The sequence below is a fragment of the Gavialis gangeticus genome, unplaced genomic scaffold (assembly GCF_001723915.1).
Source record: "Gavialis gangeticus isolate Ggan-Ray unplaced genomic scaffold, GavGan_comp1, whole genome shotgun sequence".
In the NCBI taxonomy this organism is placed as follows: domain Eukaryota; kingdom Metazoa; phylum Chordata; order Crocodylia; family Gavialidae; genus Gavialis; species Gavialis gangeticus.
The window spans coordinates 1271807-1289396 of NW_017729015.1; the positions used below are offsets into that span (position 1 = coordinate 1271807).

Genomic DNA, 17590 nt, shown 5'->3' on the forward strand with positions numbered 1-17590 from the left:
TAACATCCAAGACGTGGCAGGCGGGAAAGTCAGGGTACTTACAGGTCTTTGGGAGATTATAAAAAGATACAGAGAGGCAAGGTCCACCATCACATAGAGCTTTGACCTCCTATCAGTACCAGAGGAGGGTCTTTGCTATCACAGTCTGGTTTGTCAGACTGTTTCTGTTTAACCTGCTGGTTTCAACCAATTGTTGTAAGGTCATTGTTCACCTTCACTCAGTAACCCCAGGCTTCCAATTAAAAATCATTGTGCACAGAAAATGTGATCACCTGGGAATAGTAAGAGGGCACTGCATATACATGAAATGCATTTAATAGGAGACATGTATACCTTCTATCAAATCTGACATTTGTAATTGATTGACTTGTGAACTTTAGTTTGGACTATTAGTCACTTGCCCTAGGGAATGATCAAACAAGAAGAGAGGGACACAAAGGGTCCCATCCAGTTTCACCTTTATGCACCTAAGGGGCATATATGTGGCTGCATAAGCATAATGTTTGTAACTTACACAAAGTCTGGATTCTATCTGCACTTGCACACCTTCAGTTGTGCCACATACTCAGAAAGTTATATGTAACCACGTAACACTGAGACAGAATAGCATCACTGGGACACATATAACTCCATTGACAATGTGTAGGGGGTGCACACGGGTGCATGTACACCCCCTGAGATTGATGGTGCACCCCCTGAAATTGACTGCTGCTGACGCTGCCCGCAGGCGGTTGCCACTCGCTGCCACCAACACCTCTGGCAGCATCTGTGGGCGGTCACCCATTGCCACTGGCTGCTATGACACTGCTGGCAGTGTCTGTAGGTTTTCACTGATCACCAGTTGGTGCTTGCCACTCCCCACCTCACCACCGACACTGCCGCCACCTGCAGGAGATCGCTGTGCCCCCCCAGCCTCTGGAGGCATGAGACATTCTGTAACTCCATTTAAATCCCCAAAACACAACTGCCAAAGAATTATGACTAGTGTTGAAGAAGGAAGTCTCCCACCCAGGTTCTAGGCCTTCCCCACGAGTTTTGAGCTGGCATTTCCCACTTTCTAGAAAATTGCTCTGGCTATGAGGCCATAAGGTAGACATCACCTGGAGAACCCTGAAGCTTCCACTAACTCACCACAAGAGAAGCTATGTTTTGAGCCAGGGAAAGGAGAGCAAAGTGGAAGGAGAGTGATGCAGTGAGGCGAGTTCTATTTTGGAGTGGGGGATGGGAAAGTACAAGGTTCTAGCTCCTAACCCAGGAGCAGGCAAAATGCAGACCATGGGCTACATCTGGCCTGCCAAAGGATTTTGTCCATCCTGCAGCTGGTCCCCTGGTCCTACCTGGCCCAGGTGTGAAGGCCAGCCTAGGCCATGGCACATGCAGCCAGTCCCAATGCCCCTGGGCACACAATGGGGCTGATGGGGTGTGGTGGTTGGACTCTATTTCCCAGGAGCCCTGACGGTGGTGGCTCCTTCCGGCCGCTGCTGATGGACCCAGACCTGCTGCCCAGACACCTCAGCCTGTTCACCCTGCACCCACCGCTGGGGGTAGGACCTGCATGAACAGGGTGGTCGGCTGGGCAGCTGAGATGGGGCTGCGGGCTGGTGGGGAGCAGAGTCTGGGAGCGAGACAGGTGGGCAGGGCCAGGGAGACCCCAGGATCTTGGGCTGGTTACAGTGCGGGGCAGCAGACCCACAGACCTCCCAGCTCTGCCCAGAGCCCTGGCTCCATGCTGTGCTGATCCCAAACAACACTCCTCACCCACAGCCCCATCCCACTTAGGGAGTTTTGGTGAATTGTTGCATGGGGGAGGGGAGAAGTGCAGTGCTGACCTAGCCCATGACAGCTCAGCAGAACTCCCTATGTGGCCTGCAGGCCTATTAATTGCCTCCCCCTGTCCTAAGCCAAGGCAAGGATTCCTGTGGGTCATAACTTTTATTGGTCCAACTGCATGGGTAAGATAGACAAGCTTTCAGGTACCACAGTACCCTTCCTCAGGTCTCTGGGAAAGAAAGCACATAGAGAAGAGCTAAATAGCATATAGAACAAGAGCTTGTTTAAATCTCCATATATAAATAAAAAAAGGAGATAAGAAATAATTGTAGTTAGGCAACAGACAAGAGATTCAGTAGAAACCTGCTAAGTGTAAGAGCTCTAGACCATTCAGGAGCGTAGTTTAGTGCTAATTTCTGCACTTGTGAGGGGCAGAAATTAGCCAGTATCATGTAGATCCTAAGGGACCATTAAGTCATTTTCTATATTAAGTCCCTGTTTCTTAGTGTCCAACGGGCTAATGGCTTTTTGTTTCCAGACTTGTCTTTTGAAGGTGTTTTGTAAATCTCTCTTGAACACAAGAACTGTAAGGTGAGACAGGGTGTGCTTTTTCTGTGAAAAATATTATTCTACCTGTGTTCTAGTATCTCTGTTATTTATCTTTTCTATGCTCATTCATTCTGATGTGTAGCTTTTGTCTCGTTTTATCTACAAAGTTTCTACAAAGACATTTGGTGCACTGGATGACGGATTCTGATGGTTGTATTGTGAGGAATGTTGATAATTGTGTTCATCTGTCACAAATGTACTGACAGATCTTGCATTTATTATTAAGGCAGGGCTGGGTCTCTTTAGGTGTCTTCCTTGGAGTCCCAGAACAGCAGAGACTTCCTATGCCTGAAGGAGGGTGATTGCACCTAAAAGCTTGCTAAGAACTTGCAGGTAAGAAGCTTGCAGTTAAGACCGTGTGAGGAGAGACTGAGGGACCTGAATCTCTTCAGCCTCTGCAAGAGAAGGCTGAGAGGGGATCTTATGGCTGTCTACAAGTTCATCAGAGGGGGACAGCAAGGGATAGGAGATGCTCTGTTTACCAGGGCACCCCTTAGAGTAACTAGAAATAACAGCCACAAACTGACAGAAAGCAGATTCAGGTTAGACATCAGGAAGAACTTCTTTATGATAAGGGTTACCAGAATCTGGAATGGGCTTCTAAGGAAGTTGGTACTCTCCCCTACCTTGGGTGTCTTTAAGAGGATTCTGGACAAGCACCTGGCTGGAGTCATCTGATCCCAGTGCTCTTTCCTGCCTGGGACAGGGGGTCAGACTCAATGATCTGCTGAGGTCCCTTCTGACCCTAATATCCATGAATCTATGAGGCCCTGTCGGGTGGGATGCAGGAGCAAGGGCACTCCCAGCCAGCATGGCAGTGCTGCATTATGGTCAAGACCTTGTGGGTAAGGTGGATGGCTGCAACTGACTACAGTTGTTGGTCCAGTCGTGCCTGCAAGGCCATGGCCTTTATGTGGGAGCTGACCTTCATTTTGGCCCCTTGGGTACCCAGGCTGTACCCCTACAAGTGTCACCAGCAGAGGCAACCTGCCTGAGCCCCTGCCTGCCTTGATCCCTCCAGTGACACTCCAGTTTGAGTTTGGTGTCAGCCGTGGCTTTCCTACTTTGCTCCCTACATGTGTGGGCCAGTGCTGAATACTCCTCCTTGGTGGTGCTACTTGACTTCCATCTATTATAGGTTTCCCTTTTCATGGATACCTCCTGTATCTGAAAAGAGAAGCCTATAAGGGATGGAAGTCAGGTAACACTGCCAAAGAGGAGTATTCAGCATTGACCCAAACCTGTAGGGGATGAACTAGGAAAGCCAAGGGTGAAACCAAACTCAAACTGGCTACAGCAATCAAGGATAATAAAAGGTCCTTCTTCAGACACGTGGCAAGTTGGAAGAAATACAAGGGCAACACTGGACCCTTGCTAAACTAAATGGGGCAGCTGACAGCCATCACCCAGGAAAAAGCTAATCTCCTTAATGATTACATTGCGTCAGTCTTCTACCAGCCCAAGGGGATCACTCTGCATAAGAAAATGCCAGGATTACCTAGGTATGGGAGAACATACGACCATCATTGGTGAAGATCTCATGAGGGAACACCTTGAGAGGCTGGACATTCACAAATCAGCTGGCCCAGATAGAATGCACCCAAGAGTGCTAAAAGAACTGGCTAACATCATATCATGGCCAATGGCAAGGATATTTGAGAACTCGTGGTACTCGGGAGAGGTTTCTGAAGATTAGAAGATGGCTAACGTGGTGCCTATGTTCAAGAAAGGGAGGAAGGAAGATCAAGAGAAATACAGGCCAATCAGTTTGACCTCCATCCCTGATAAGATCTTGGAAAAAAATCATCAAAGAAATCATTAACAACAGGTTAATGGAAAGCAACATTCTGAGAAAGCGCCAACATAGATTTATTGAGGGTAGGTCTTGCCTGACCAACCTGATTTCCTTCTATGAGCAAGTGATGCATCACCTAGACAAAGAAGAAGAGGTTGATATCATATATTTAGACTTCAAAAAAGCCTTTGACTTGGTCTCCCATGATGTCCTCATGGTAAACCTGGGGAACTGCAGCCTCAACAGCCTTACGGTCCGATGGCTGGGGAACTGGCTCCATGGTCGGACCCAGAGAGTGATAGTCAATGGAACCAAATCAACATGGTGCATGGTGATAAGTGGCATCCCCCAGGGCTCCATACTTGGACCAGTACTCTTTAGTGTATTTATAAACAATCTGGATTCTGGTGTCAGAAGCAGACTAGCTAAATTTGCCAATGACACCAAATTATGGGGAAGTGTGGTCACACTAGAGGATAGGCTGACAATTCAGGCTGACCTGGACAGGCTTGCAAGGTGGGCGATTCAAAACCTGATGGCATTTAACAGGGAGAAATGCAAGGTGCTCCACCTCAGAAACCCCTCCCCCCTACATCATACTTATAGGCTCAGCAGCGCTACACTCACTAGCACTCTTACAACTGAAAGAGACTTGGGGATCATGATTGACCACAAGATAAACATGAGCCACCAATGCAATGCCACAGCCAGAAAAGCAAACAAAACTCTGGCTTGCATTTATCAATGCATCTCAAGCAAGACCCAGGAGGTCCCTCCCCCCACCGCCACTTTACTTAGCTTTGGTGAGGCTACAGCTGGAATAGTACATCCAGTTCTGGGCTCCAAACTTTAGAAGGGATGTGGAGAAACTTGAGAGAGTTCAGAAGAGAGCCATGTGCATGATTAAAGAACAAGAGAGTAGGCCTTATGAGGAGAGCCATGGGACTCTTCAACCTGGAGAAGCAAAGGCTTAGGGGGCACTTGGTGGCAGCTTATAAGTATCTAAGGGGTGTGCATCTGGAACTGGGAGAATGACTGTTCACCAGGGCACCCCAAAGGAAGACATGGTCCAATGGTCACAAACTCCTGGAAAACCATTTTAGGCTAAACATAAGGAAAAACTTCTTTACCATCCAAGTCCCCAGAGTCTAGAATAGACTCCCCCCAGAAGTGGTGCAAGCACCTACTCTGGACACCTTTAAGAAACACTTGGATGCCTATCTTGCTGGGATCCTTTGACCCCAGCTGACTTCATGCCCCTTGGGCAGGGGGATGGACCCCATGATCTTGCAAGGTTTGTTCTAGCCCAAATGTCTATGAAATCTATGACACATGACCGGAGGAGGGGACCATGGGCTTTTAGCACCCTGTCCTTCCCCTGCCCCTGCTCCCTGCCTCACTCACCCGCACCCCACTCGCCCTGAGTTCCCCCCTGAGCTCCCCACCCTACAGCATGCAAAGAGATGGGACACAGTTCAAAAATTTATTGAGCAGCCTGTGTCTCTGCAGCTGGATGGGCATGGGCCTCTCACACTCTGATGAAGGTGTCAATGCCAGCTGTGATATCCTCAGCAGCAGTGGGCAGGGACATGTAGCTTTGCCACAGGTATCCCTCCAGGTGGCAACACAGATTGCAGGGCATCGTGGTTTTGTCTCTTATGCTACCATAGCTCAGGGTCCCAAACCAGGAGTGCAGGTGTGCCTGGGGCACCAGGAGGATCATCATCATCAGGGCATAGTGGCTTGGGGACACCTCAGCCTTCATAAACAGCTCACTGCACACCACCTGGGGCACACACAGTAGGGGCATGCTCAGGGCACCTCCCTTCCCAGAGAGGCCCCCTGCAGGGAGGGTGGGGGCCAGAGGCGACACATAGGGGGTGCATGGGGGTGCACATGCACCCCCTGAGAGCACTGGTACACCCCCTGTCAGGCTGTGCTCCCTGTATAGCCAGTGGGCAGGGGTGCAGTTGGGAGCACTAGTGCCCCCCCTGTGAGCACCGGCTGAGGAGTGGGGCTGCCAGTAAAAGTGGCCGTGACACTTCCAGAAGTGGCCATAGAGTTATGGTGAGTGAGATCGACCATGGGGGACACCCCCCTCCCCAGGCCAGCAGGATCATCTGCTGGGGGACCCTCCCTCCAGTCACTGACTGGTGTCGGGGGGGTACATGCCCCTCCCGACTCAAGAGGCACCAGACACCCATGGTGGGGGCACAGCCAGCCTCTCACCCAGGTTGTCTGTGAGTTCCATGCACTTCAAGCCCAGGCAGTATGGACTCGGTGGCAGCACAGCAGAGTGGTTGGCCTACAGGAGGAGGAGGGGAGCAGGGTTTACAGCTGCAGCAGCAGGTGCTGCCAACAGCATGACCTGTCCCACCCTGGGAAGGGGGCAAGGGAGACAGGCTGCCTGTGGTCAGCACCCAGTGGTCTACTGGCCCCAGGGAAGAAAGTGGACACAGGGGAACTTGGTTGGCGGCTGCCTGTACCCAGGCCTGCCTGGCTAACTTACCATGGTCCCTGGGCACCTGTGCATAGATGACCCCCTAGCTGAAGTCAGTCATCACACAGCCATGGTGTAGAGCATCTTATCTCTGAAATGTTGCAAGCTCTCACAAAAGACTTCTGTCTCTTGCCTCTGCAGGGCCAATATTTGGACGTGGGGGAGAGTCAACCAGCCCCAGCAGGGATGAGGACTCTGGGTCACCACCACTCAATACTGAAGCAATTCATATGCACCAGCTGTGCCAGCAGCACACCCTGGATAAGAACCTCCTCCTCCAGTGGCTGATGGTGGCAGAAGAGGAGCAGGAGGCATGGGTACAGGCACAGACCCGGCAGGCAGAAGATATCACCCAGGAGACCACCCAGGATGAGGTGTAAGACTAGGCACAGTGGGACCACAGGTCATGAATGGAGGCCCTGGAGTGGGAGTGCACAGAGCTGCTCTGGCAGCAGGTGGCCATCCAGGCCCAAACAGTGGAGGTCCGAGGAAGCTGACCACTGGGCCCTGGACACCCTCCTGGCCCTGGCTGTTGTGCCTATGCCCCCCATTGCCCGGCCCCCAACAATGGCCCCACAGGGCCCCTGGGTGCCACCCGCTGCCCCACAGCTGGGCCCCTGCAGGAGTGTGTAATTTTGGGCATCCACTACAGGCCAAGCCAGGAGGTGGAGTGGGATGAGGCCTTCTTTAAACAACTGATGAAAGATTCCAAATTGCAGGACCTGGTTCTCATGGGGAACTTTAATTATCAGGACAATCTCCTGGGATGGAAATACAGTAGTGCACAAGAAGTCCAGCACTTCTTGGATTGTGTTGGGGATAACTTTTTGATACAAGTGGTAGAGAAGCCACTTAGGGGAGAAGTGCTTCACGGCTTACTGCTCACAACTTGGGTGACAGGAAACATGAAATAAGAGAGTTCAAGATCCTATGGGAAGAAAGGAAGGAGAGCAGCAAAATAAGGACACTGGACTTCAGAAAAGCAACTTTAACAAACTGAGGGAACTGATTGGCAGGATCCCCTGGGAGGGAAGTCTAAGGGGAAAAAGAGTCTAGGAGACTTGGTTGTATTTTAAGGAGGTCTTTTTTAGGAGCCCAGGAGCAAGCTGTCCCAAAGCAAAAGAAAAATGGGAAGTCCAACAGGAGGTCAGCCTGGCTTGACAGCAATCTCTTCAATGCATTGAAACTCAAAAAGGAACACTACAGGAAGTGGAAATGTGATCTTAGTACTAGGGAAGAGGATAAGAATATCACACAGGTGTGCAAGGAGAGAGTTAGAAAGGCTATGGCACAATTTGAGGTGAAGCTGGCAAGGGACATAATAAAAAGAAATAAAAGGGGATTTTACAAGTATGTCAAACATCAGAGGAAGCTCAGAGAAACCATATGTCCCTTGCAGAATGTGGAAGTGCACTAGTTACGGATGATTCAGAGAAGGCTGAAGTATTTTAATGGTTTTTTTTTCCTTAAGTCTTCATGAATAAGGACAACTACTAGATAAGTGCCATTGGCAGTAAAAGGAAGGAGCAGGGTTGCCAACCCAGAAACATGTTTCTTTACTGATAATCTGCAAACTTCTTACTGACAACCAAACTTTTTTACTGATACATGTTTTTCCTGATATGTTTTCCATAATGTAAATATAACTCTTCTGCCAGGCCCTGTCATGCTTCCAGAACCTAGTTAGAAGAACTGGGCTCAAATGTAGAAATGTAACAACAAATGTAGTAAAAAAGTCTGGTTTGTCAGTAAAGTGTTTGCAGGGAAAAAAAGTGTCTTGGATTGGCAACTCTGCTCGACTGCAGCAATAGTTTTACACCGTGCTGTCCCCACCCCAGCCAACCCTTAGTTTACCCATGCCTGCTAGCCTCACTCTTCCCATCCCCAAGCACAGACCTCCAAAGAAGCTTACCTGTTTCAGCCTACCTGACCCAGCAATTTATTGGCAGTTGACAGGACTCAGCAGCAACATTAATACATGACTGAAGTGGTCAACAAGGCCTTGGATAAGAGCTTCCTGCAAAGTGCTTCGCTCCTGCTCCTGCTCCTACTCGTGCTGCACTGCTGTACTCTTTTGGTGTTTCAACAGTGCATCCAGCTGCTTTCCCACCAAGGGCTCTGGCTACTTAGAGTCTTTACAGACACCTAAAGGTTTTTTCCATATTTTACACACAGGCATTTTAGCCTGATTTTTCCTTTTATACTGACGTTACTTAAATTTATGAGCAGTTGGCAACCCTGAGAAGGAGATAAACATCCTAGGATAATAGAAAAACAGGTTAGAGATTACTCAAAGAAGCTAGATGCTTTCATCTCAGCAGGGCCAGAAGGGATGCACACCAGGGTATTGAAGGAATTAGCTTAAGTAATTTCAGAATCATTGGCTATCCTCTTTATGAACCTGTGGAGGTCAGGTGAGGTCCTGGATGATTGGAAAAGGACAAATATAGTGCCTATATTCAAGAAAGGAAAGAAGGAGAATCCAGGGAATTACAGACCAGTCAGCCTGACTTCAATACCTGGAATAATCATGGAACAGCTACTCAGGGCATCTATTGCAGAGGACCTAGAGAAGAACAAGTTGATCAGAAACAGCCAGCATGGATTCACCAAGAGTAAGTAATGACTGACCAACCTGACTTGCTTCAATGATAAGGTTAGGAAGAGCAGTGGATATGATATATCTTGATTTTAGCAACACTTCTAATTGTCTCCCATGGCATTCTCATTAACAAGCTAAGGAAATACAGATTAAATTAAAGTACTATAAAGTGGATACATAACTGATTGGGCAATTGTATTAAACGAGTAGTCATCAATGAGTCAATGTTTACTCGGGAGGAAATATCAAATGGAGTCCCCCAGGAGTCTGTCCTGGGCCTGGTATTACTGTATTTACTCAAATGTAGATGACCCTGATAATAAGATGATCTCCTAATAATCAGATTCTATATATGGAAAAATTATCAAGTTGATAGAATTTTACAGGTATAGAATCTAATGATTGGAAATGTGTCTTGAATTTTGCCCAGTCCTACTGCTACAGCAGGGAAAATAAATACGGGGAGTCAGGTACCCCTTTGCCTGCCTTCTACCCCGCCCCTCACCTTCTTCCCCCTGCAGCTCCTTCCCCTCCTTCTTACTGTCCAACCCTGCTTTCCCTGAGTATGTGGAAGTGAGGCTCAAATTTGAATAAAATACCTTGAAATATGCATAGTTGTAGTAATTTGCATATATCACCCATAGAATTGATGCATTTCACCTTTCTGAAACTGCTGCAAGTTTTAGCAAATGTCCTCCATTAACACACTTTTGAGCTGCACTTTGGCACCTACTTATATGTAGTACAACCTGGGCATGTCTACATGCACCATTAGTGTGCAACAGTAAACTGTAGCACTTATTGCTCCATAGTTTATTGCTTCTGGGAAGCTCCTGGGCATGCTGATTATATGTGTACCCAGGCTGCAGCACATTGAGCCAGGTTGGAGCAACCCTAGCTGGCAGAGGCTCCTGGGGGGTCAGCCTGGGGCTGCTTTAACAAGGTTCAATGTGATGCAGAGGGGCTGGCTAGAGCATGCGGGTGCTTCAACATGTGTCTAGCTGTCATGCAACCCTTGAACTGAAGCACCCTCATGCCCTAGCCAGCCTGGTCAGCATCTACATGTGGGCTGATGCACATGAAGAAAACTCCACAGCAGTGCACTTGTAAATACTATAAGACTTTACAAGTAGTACCCTGAGTTTATTAGTTTCCTGCACCCTAATTAACCCTATTCATGACTGGAACTGGATGTTCTTGCTGTGAGTCCTGGGATGCTTCAAAAATGTATATGCAGATATGGCATAGAGCAGCCTGGTCCAGCTTCACCTCATGGATCATGGGGCCACATTAATCATATGCGACAGGCTGACAGAGGGGCCAACAGAGCGATTCTTGTGAACTGTTTGGAGCCAATTTCTGTGATGTTTGCCAGACATTTAAGGCTGGTGAAGAAACAGGAATAATTGGAAATGGGAAATAAAGGCACAGCTCAACTGTGGGAGTGAAGAGGAAGTCAAAATATATGCCATGTAGTGGCTCACAATGACTTGAAAAAGAGTAGGTGCTGAGGGGGACTGTGTTTAGTGGGCACTACCATAATTCTTATTCAGGTGGGTTGTACTAACATATGTTTAGAGGGGGTAAATTTCCTTTGGGTCAATTTTGACCCAAATCTGACTGGACAGAGAGCGTGGGAAGAGACCAAAGCCAAGGTCAGACAGTGAGTGGGACTATGGCAATCACGTCAACCTGGGAGGGTGGGGAAAAGGCATTTGTGAAGGCAGTGTTATGACTGATGCTTCTATACACCACTCTAGTCTTCTCCCCCTCACAGCAAGTCATCCATATGATCCAAAGAGCCGTGTGTGTGTCTTCTTGTGGAACTTCACATGGGAGAAAGTGGTGAGGACCATGCTGTACAAAGCAAATGGCCTAGAGTCAGAGGAATGCCAGATATCCTTCTATTCCTATGTGCCAAGTACATGAGCGAAAGTTGCAAACTGGCAACAGGGAAATAATCCAAAACAGCCTGTTTTGTAAAGTATTTTGCACAGCAACTACTGTGACAATAGTGGAAGTACACACTGACCAATGTGAGCTCATGGACCATGGAGTTCCCATGGTTGTACAAGGTCCTGAAACACTTCTAGGACAAATATAAACTGCACAAAAAGGTCCCAGTGACCCTAGCAAACCACCACAGGATGCAGGAAATGATAAGGGCAGGAGACATCATATCACCCATGGACCTACTACCTGGTAACAGCTGCCAGGCTGTAACAGGGAACCCTGGCCCTGTTACTGGAGAGTGGTGTGAGAAGAGTCTTTATAGCACAGACAGCCAACAGGAAGACAGTAGAAGACTATGGGAAAGAAATGGCTGACATCATATGGAAGAGAGGGGACTGGCATAGAATTTTCAGAGGTGAGGCTTCACTTGGAGTACTGTGTCCAGTTTTGGGCCCCACCACAGGCAACACGTAGGTGAGGCATGGTGGGGTACATGCCTCCCCTGAGAGCACTGGTGCCTCCCCTGACAGCGAGCACTCCAGCTGGTAGGGGGGGCCCTGCCACCGCCATGCTGCATGCAGAAGTGCCAGCACTTCCACCGCTGCTGTGCAGCCGGCACGCTCAGTGACTGGCCACTGGGGGGACCCCTCTGGTCACTGGCTGGCCACTGGGGGACCCCTCTCCCCCCTCGTTGTGCCCCACTGGTGCCCCCCCCCGCAGACTTGGGAGGCAGCAGTCACCCATGGGCTGCACACTTCAAGAAGGATATGGACAACTTGGGAAGAGTCCAGCGGAGGACAATAAAATAATTAGGAGTCTGGGAGTGTAATGGGGGGCTTTCTCGGGGCCAGTCTGTCATTGGCCCGCCCACCTGTTTCTGGGCCAACCGCCCACCTCCTCATCTGCCATGCCTTGATGATACATAATTATGTTGTTAATTAGGCAGGAGGCTGCCCATTCTTGCCCTGATGCCAGGGGGCGCTATCTGCGGCTCCATTCCTCCCCTACACCACAGCTCAAGGCTCACAGATGGCATCCACAGTTCTTAATGTCACCAGCCCCACACTGGGCCCCAGAATCCTCCAAGTCCAGACCCCAACTGGATCCCTCCAATCAGGTGGCCTACTGTGCCCTCATTCTGGGCTGCCTAGCTCTGTGAATTCTTCCCCATCTTGGGCATGGCCCCCCCGGGACCTTTGGCCACACAGGCCCTGGCCTCACCTCCAAAGCCAGTCAGAACCCCAGGCCCTCAGCTCTGGGCATCCCTCGCGGTGGGTCCCTGACCCTTTTGACCCTTTGGGTCCTGGACCCAGCATTGACCAGTCGAGGGTGTTTCAAGTCAGGCTTCTGAGCCTCTAGCCCACTCCCTAACCTGGGTCTGCCTTCTTGGTCCTACTATGGGGTAACCTACCTGGTTGTGGGAGCTGGGGTTATTAAGGTGCTCCAACCTATCAATACAGACAATCAACTGCCCCAAGACAGACACAGTCAGTCCCACAAGCACCCATGGCACGAGTTTTGTCTGTCAGCAGCTAGGTATGCAGGGCCCCAGAACCCCCCTGCACCAATCTCCTTGACAGCTGGCAGGCATCACGGACACAGCAGGGGCCACCAACCCTGCAGCTTTCACACCGCTGCGCCTTAACACACACTGTCACCCATGGCATGAGTTTTACTTGTCCACAGCTTGAGGAGCAGTTCCCCCCAAATCCCTTCACCGATCTTGAAACTTGGCAGGCTTTGTGGCCTCAGCAAGACCTACCAACCTTGCAGTTTTGACTCCCCTGTGTTGTAACACATAGACATGACAGGAGTTTTGCTTTCAAGACTTTGGGGTGCAGTTCCCCCCAAACCCCTGCACTGATCTTCTTGAAGCTTGGCTGCCTTCATGCGCTCTGCAGAGTGTACCACCTCTGAAAATTTCATCCAAATTGGACAAAAAACAACTAAGTTAGAGATTGTTTTTTTCCCCATTACACCCTGTGACTGTATCTCTGAGGCAGCTCCAAAGCTCTTCAGAAGCTCCGAACCACTTTGGGAAGCCTAACGAAGCCAGCACTTCCACCCAGATGTGCTGCTTTGGACCCCAAAGCATCCGAAGCTTCTCCAGATCCAAAGCTCTGTCCGCAGTCTCGCACAGCCCTAGTGGAAATGGGCTTTTCTCTGTTGCCCTAGGGAACAGGACAAGGAACAATGGCCTCAAGCTTCAGCAGGGGAAATCAAGGTTGGAGTTTAGTAAGAACTTTCTGATGATGAGAGTGGTCAAGCATTACAACAGACTGCCGAGAGAAATTGTGGATTCTCCATTTTTGGAAGTTTTCAAGAGCATCTTAGACACTTGACTGAGATGGTCTAGTTAGGGATGATCCTGCTTCAAGAAGGGGGCTAGACTAGATGACTTTCTGCAGTCCCTTCTAGTCCTGCTTTCCTATGATCAGGCAGGTAAGTAATCATTGGAACAAATTACAATGGGACATGGTAGATTTAGCACAACTGGAGGTCTTTAAATCAAGATGACCTTGTAAAAGATATATTCCAGCCCAACAAAGACTGACATCCCTGATGAATGTATCACTAGGTAAAATTCTCTCACCTGCATTATGCCAGAACTCAGAGAAGATGATCACAGTGACCCTTTCAGCCTTAAAATGTATGAAACTATGAATTAGTTTGGTATTTGGTAATGAGAAATTGGATGGGATCTTAAAACAGGACATTTATGCTATGAATAATAAACACGTGAAGGTTATTACATGACACAACAGGTACACTGGCAGAGTACAGACTGCTGTAAGATCCCTAAAAAAAGCTGCCTTAGCAAATATATGGTTGCTTACCTGGTAAATGAAAGGCAGTAACCTCAGTTAAACAGAAGGCTTTTACCAATGTGAGCTGTGAAGGAAAAAGCCAATGTTTACTTGAAAGATTTCTGTTGTGGTTTCTGTATTCATCACACAGGTGCCTGTCTCTCCCAATTAGATATAACAGTCGGTTTAGGTGGCAGAATTGGGGCTCTAGGAGGAAGGGAAAAAGAAGCCATGCCTTCTCAAATTTAACAAGCAATCTGCTTAGTCAGGGACCATGTGAAGGGAGCTCTTATGGAGCTAACAGACACAGGGATTTTGCATTCTGCTCACCACTAATCAGGTGAGATGATTTGAATAGGCTGGGCTTCTGCTCAGACATCCTTTTCATACCAATCCTTCAGGTGCCCTCAGGCTGCTTTTTCTCATGGCTTCTCTGACAATGCAGGAAGCATGAATCAGATTCACTGCCTAGATGAATTTATCAGTGGTGGTTGTGTGTCAGTTGAATGCAGGAAGTTTCACTGTATGTTTTTCAAAGAGGAACTGGACTAGGACTACCACTACTGAAGGAAGTCCTTAGGTGTATGGACAACAACAACAAAAAAATGTTTAAAATTAAACAGGTTTTCCCTAAGTGTGGCAGTGCACCCCTACAAAAAGACAGTGTCGGTGGTGCCTGTGGGCAGTCACCGCTTGCCACCACCCTCCCCTTCACCAACACCACCGGCGGCGTCTGAGGGCAGTCAGCTATCCCTGCTGGCTACTGCCAATGCTGCCGGCAGCATCTGCAGGTGGTTGCCGACCCCTGGTCACCACTCACCACCCCCCCGCCGACAGCGCCGTCAGCATCTGTGGGAGCTCCCACTTACCACTGCCATGCTCCCGCTGCCGTCATGCCCCCCAGCCACCGGGGGGCACACGTTTATGAGTTTGCCACAGATCAGGCTGAACCAATATAACTATTCTGTTTGCCTACTCCTATACTAGAATAAACCTTAATGCAGCTTCAGCTCCATTTAGCTTGACTTATCAGGATAGAAGTGCAGAGATGAAAGTTACCCAATGCAAAGTTAAGCCAATGCGCACTCCTGAGCAGTAAGTGTGAGGAAAGGCTGAAAGAACAGGATTACTGAGCTTGGAGAAGAAATAGTTTCCTAGTTTCTAGGGTTGGAAGGGACCTGAGCAGATCATCAAGTCCAACCCCCTGCCATGGCAGGAAAGAGTACTGGGGTCAAACAACCCCAGCAAGGTGTTCATCTAACCTCCTCTTAAAGACCCCCAGGGACAGAAGGGCCAGGGTTCTCTGTAGCTCAGGGGCTGCCTGGCCTGTGGGCAGCTTACCGCCCAGCCACAGGAGAGGTGGGCAGGCTCCGTTGAAAAAAAAAAAAAAGGATCAGGCCCTTTGCTGCTTCTGCTTTCAGCAGGTGCCTGCTAAAAGCAGAAGTGGTGGGGGGCCCAATCCTTTTTTTCTGTGGAGCCTGCCCACCTCTCCCACAGCCAGGGGATGAGCTGATAGCTGCAATGCATCATTACGAACTAAATTACATCCAGATGTAGTGTAGTTTGCAATGATGCAAACTCATCTAAAACTCACAAAATGGGTGCATATGTAATGTGTGACACCATTAAGCCACACAAATTACATTTTCATTGAGTATACATCATGATGACCATCACATGTACAAGTGCCCTCAATGTTGATTGAGATGTTTTTTGAGAGAGTGTTTTTAAGGAACCTAAGTGTAGGCTGTAGGCACCTTGTCTCCCTAGCCTGTCCCCAACCCCAAGTCTGATGAGGCTATGTGGGATTTTGTCCCCACTCTCTGTCTTATGTGCCTGGCACCCCACCTCCTTTTTGCAGGCGGGTGGATGACCAGTCCTGCCAGGCTTTAGTCTGTCTTTCTTTGCCCAGGCTCTTGCCAGTCCAAGTTCTGGCCCTTCTATCTTATCTCTTGCCCTCCCAAAACCACTGAAGTAAACTCAAAAAACCCCCCAAAACATTGGGAAAAAAAAATTCTGTGCACTCGGCGCTCTGCTCTGCAGCATCCTTGCCTCCCTCACAGCCAGCCTGGTCCAAAAACAGAAAAAAAAAGAAAGCAAGAAGGCCTTCACTAGACTCTCTATAGTGGGGTGGCCAACCTGCAGCTCCGGAGCCACATGAGCCTCTTCAGAAGTTAATATGCGTCTCCTTGAATCTTTGCACAAGCACAGGGTGACCAGCTTATTTGGGAGTTTTTAGTCTATTTGGGCACCCTAAGCCCCTCCTCATAGGGCTCCCCCACGGTGAACATAAAACCACCTTCCAGTTTACATAGCCCCTTTCTGGGGCCTTCTAAAGCACAACAAAAGTGAAAAATGAAAAGAAAGAAAGAAAAAAAAGGAGGTTTTCAATACTTCCAAAGCACTTGCTCTTTTGCTCCAGGTCAACTGAAATCCCTTCTGTCAGGCGTCAGCTTTCTTGGTGGCAGAGGTTTCTGCCCTTGCCTGTCTCCAGGGCTCTGTCTTGTGCCACCACCACTGTGGCCAGCCCCTTTCCTCTGTCTTGGGGTGAGTTTCTCCCTCACTCAGCCCCACCTGCCTGGTCAGCCGACTGGGCTTCTGGCTCCCTAGGTGCAGGTGTGCTCTATCTCTTGCTCTCCGCCTGCTAGGTCCTGCAGTCTGCTGCAGCACTTTACAAAGGAGGTCACTATCATCATCCCCATTTCACAGCTAAAGAAACTGAGGCACAGAGGGGGATGTGATTTACCAGAGGTTACTCACCAAAGCTGTGGCCAAGCCAGGAACAAACCCTAGGTGTCTCAAGTCCCAGTCAGTTGGAATGACCAACTTACAAGTAACAAAATTAGAGGACTGATTCTGGATGTTCCACAGATGACTAGTCCAAGTATGCTGTATCTTTTTCACTTCAGAGTAACATAGCCAGAAGGGTGTGGCTCTGCAGGCAATTTAATCAGCTCTGATGAGAGGTAGGGATGATTATCTTGAATGAGGTGCTGTGGGAATGCGGCTATGCTCATGTTACTCAAGAGGTAGCTACTGGCAGCTACATCCCAAACAGGAAGCAGCAAAGCCACCAGTCATGCTGCACTAAGCTTCTGCTAAATTAGCTTTACCTTTCATCAGAATTACTTAGTAAAGTCACATTCATGTAGCACTGAAGAGTCATTAGCTGGCCTGGATGCAGCACTGTGGGAATATAGCTATACTGTATCTGCTTCAGGATGGAGCCTATGTCTACCTCCCAACCTGGAAGCAGCATAGCTGTTAGTACATGGTACCAGGCATTGTGCTATATCCTCCAAGTAGATTTAGCAGGACAGCTGCAGACACCAACCCAAACAAATTGTTCATATTCAGGACAAAAGTCTTCCTTCAGAGAATTCTCAGGAATCCTGGGACATAGCTCTGACATTCAGATTTGACTGGAAAATACAGGACAGTTGGTGACCATGAGTGCCTATAGATGTTTAGGGGCTGCACTCTGACTCATGGCACTTTACATAAAGCACCATGAATTAGAGCCCCCCCCATCCAATTCAACAGACCTTTGCCTG

At 48.8% G+C, this 17590-nt stretch overlaps 1 long non-coding RNA gene across 1 annotated transcript in view; it reads right to left on the reverse strand.

Moving 5' to 3' along the window:
- Nucleotides 1-14606, reverse strand: part of LOC109293966 — a 22738-nt gene extending 8132 nt beyond the window's left edge. Inside the window, exons 1-3 of the long non-coding RNA XR_002096433.1 lie at nt 14367-14606; nt 14067-14121; nt 13823-13871 (exon numbers count right to left, since the gene is read on the reverse strand). This is a non-coding gene — a long non-coding RNA (uncharacterized LOC109293966). The remainder of the gene's footprint in view (nt 1-13822; nt 13872-14066; nt 14122-14366) is intronic.
- Nucleotides 14607-17590: the final 2984 nt, after the last annotated feature.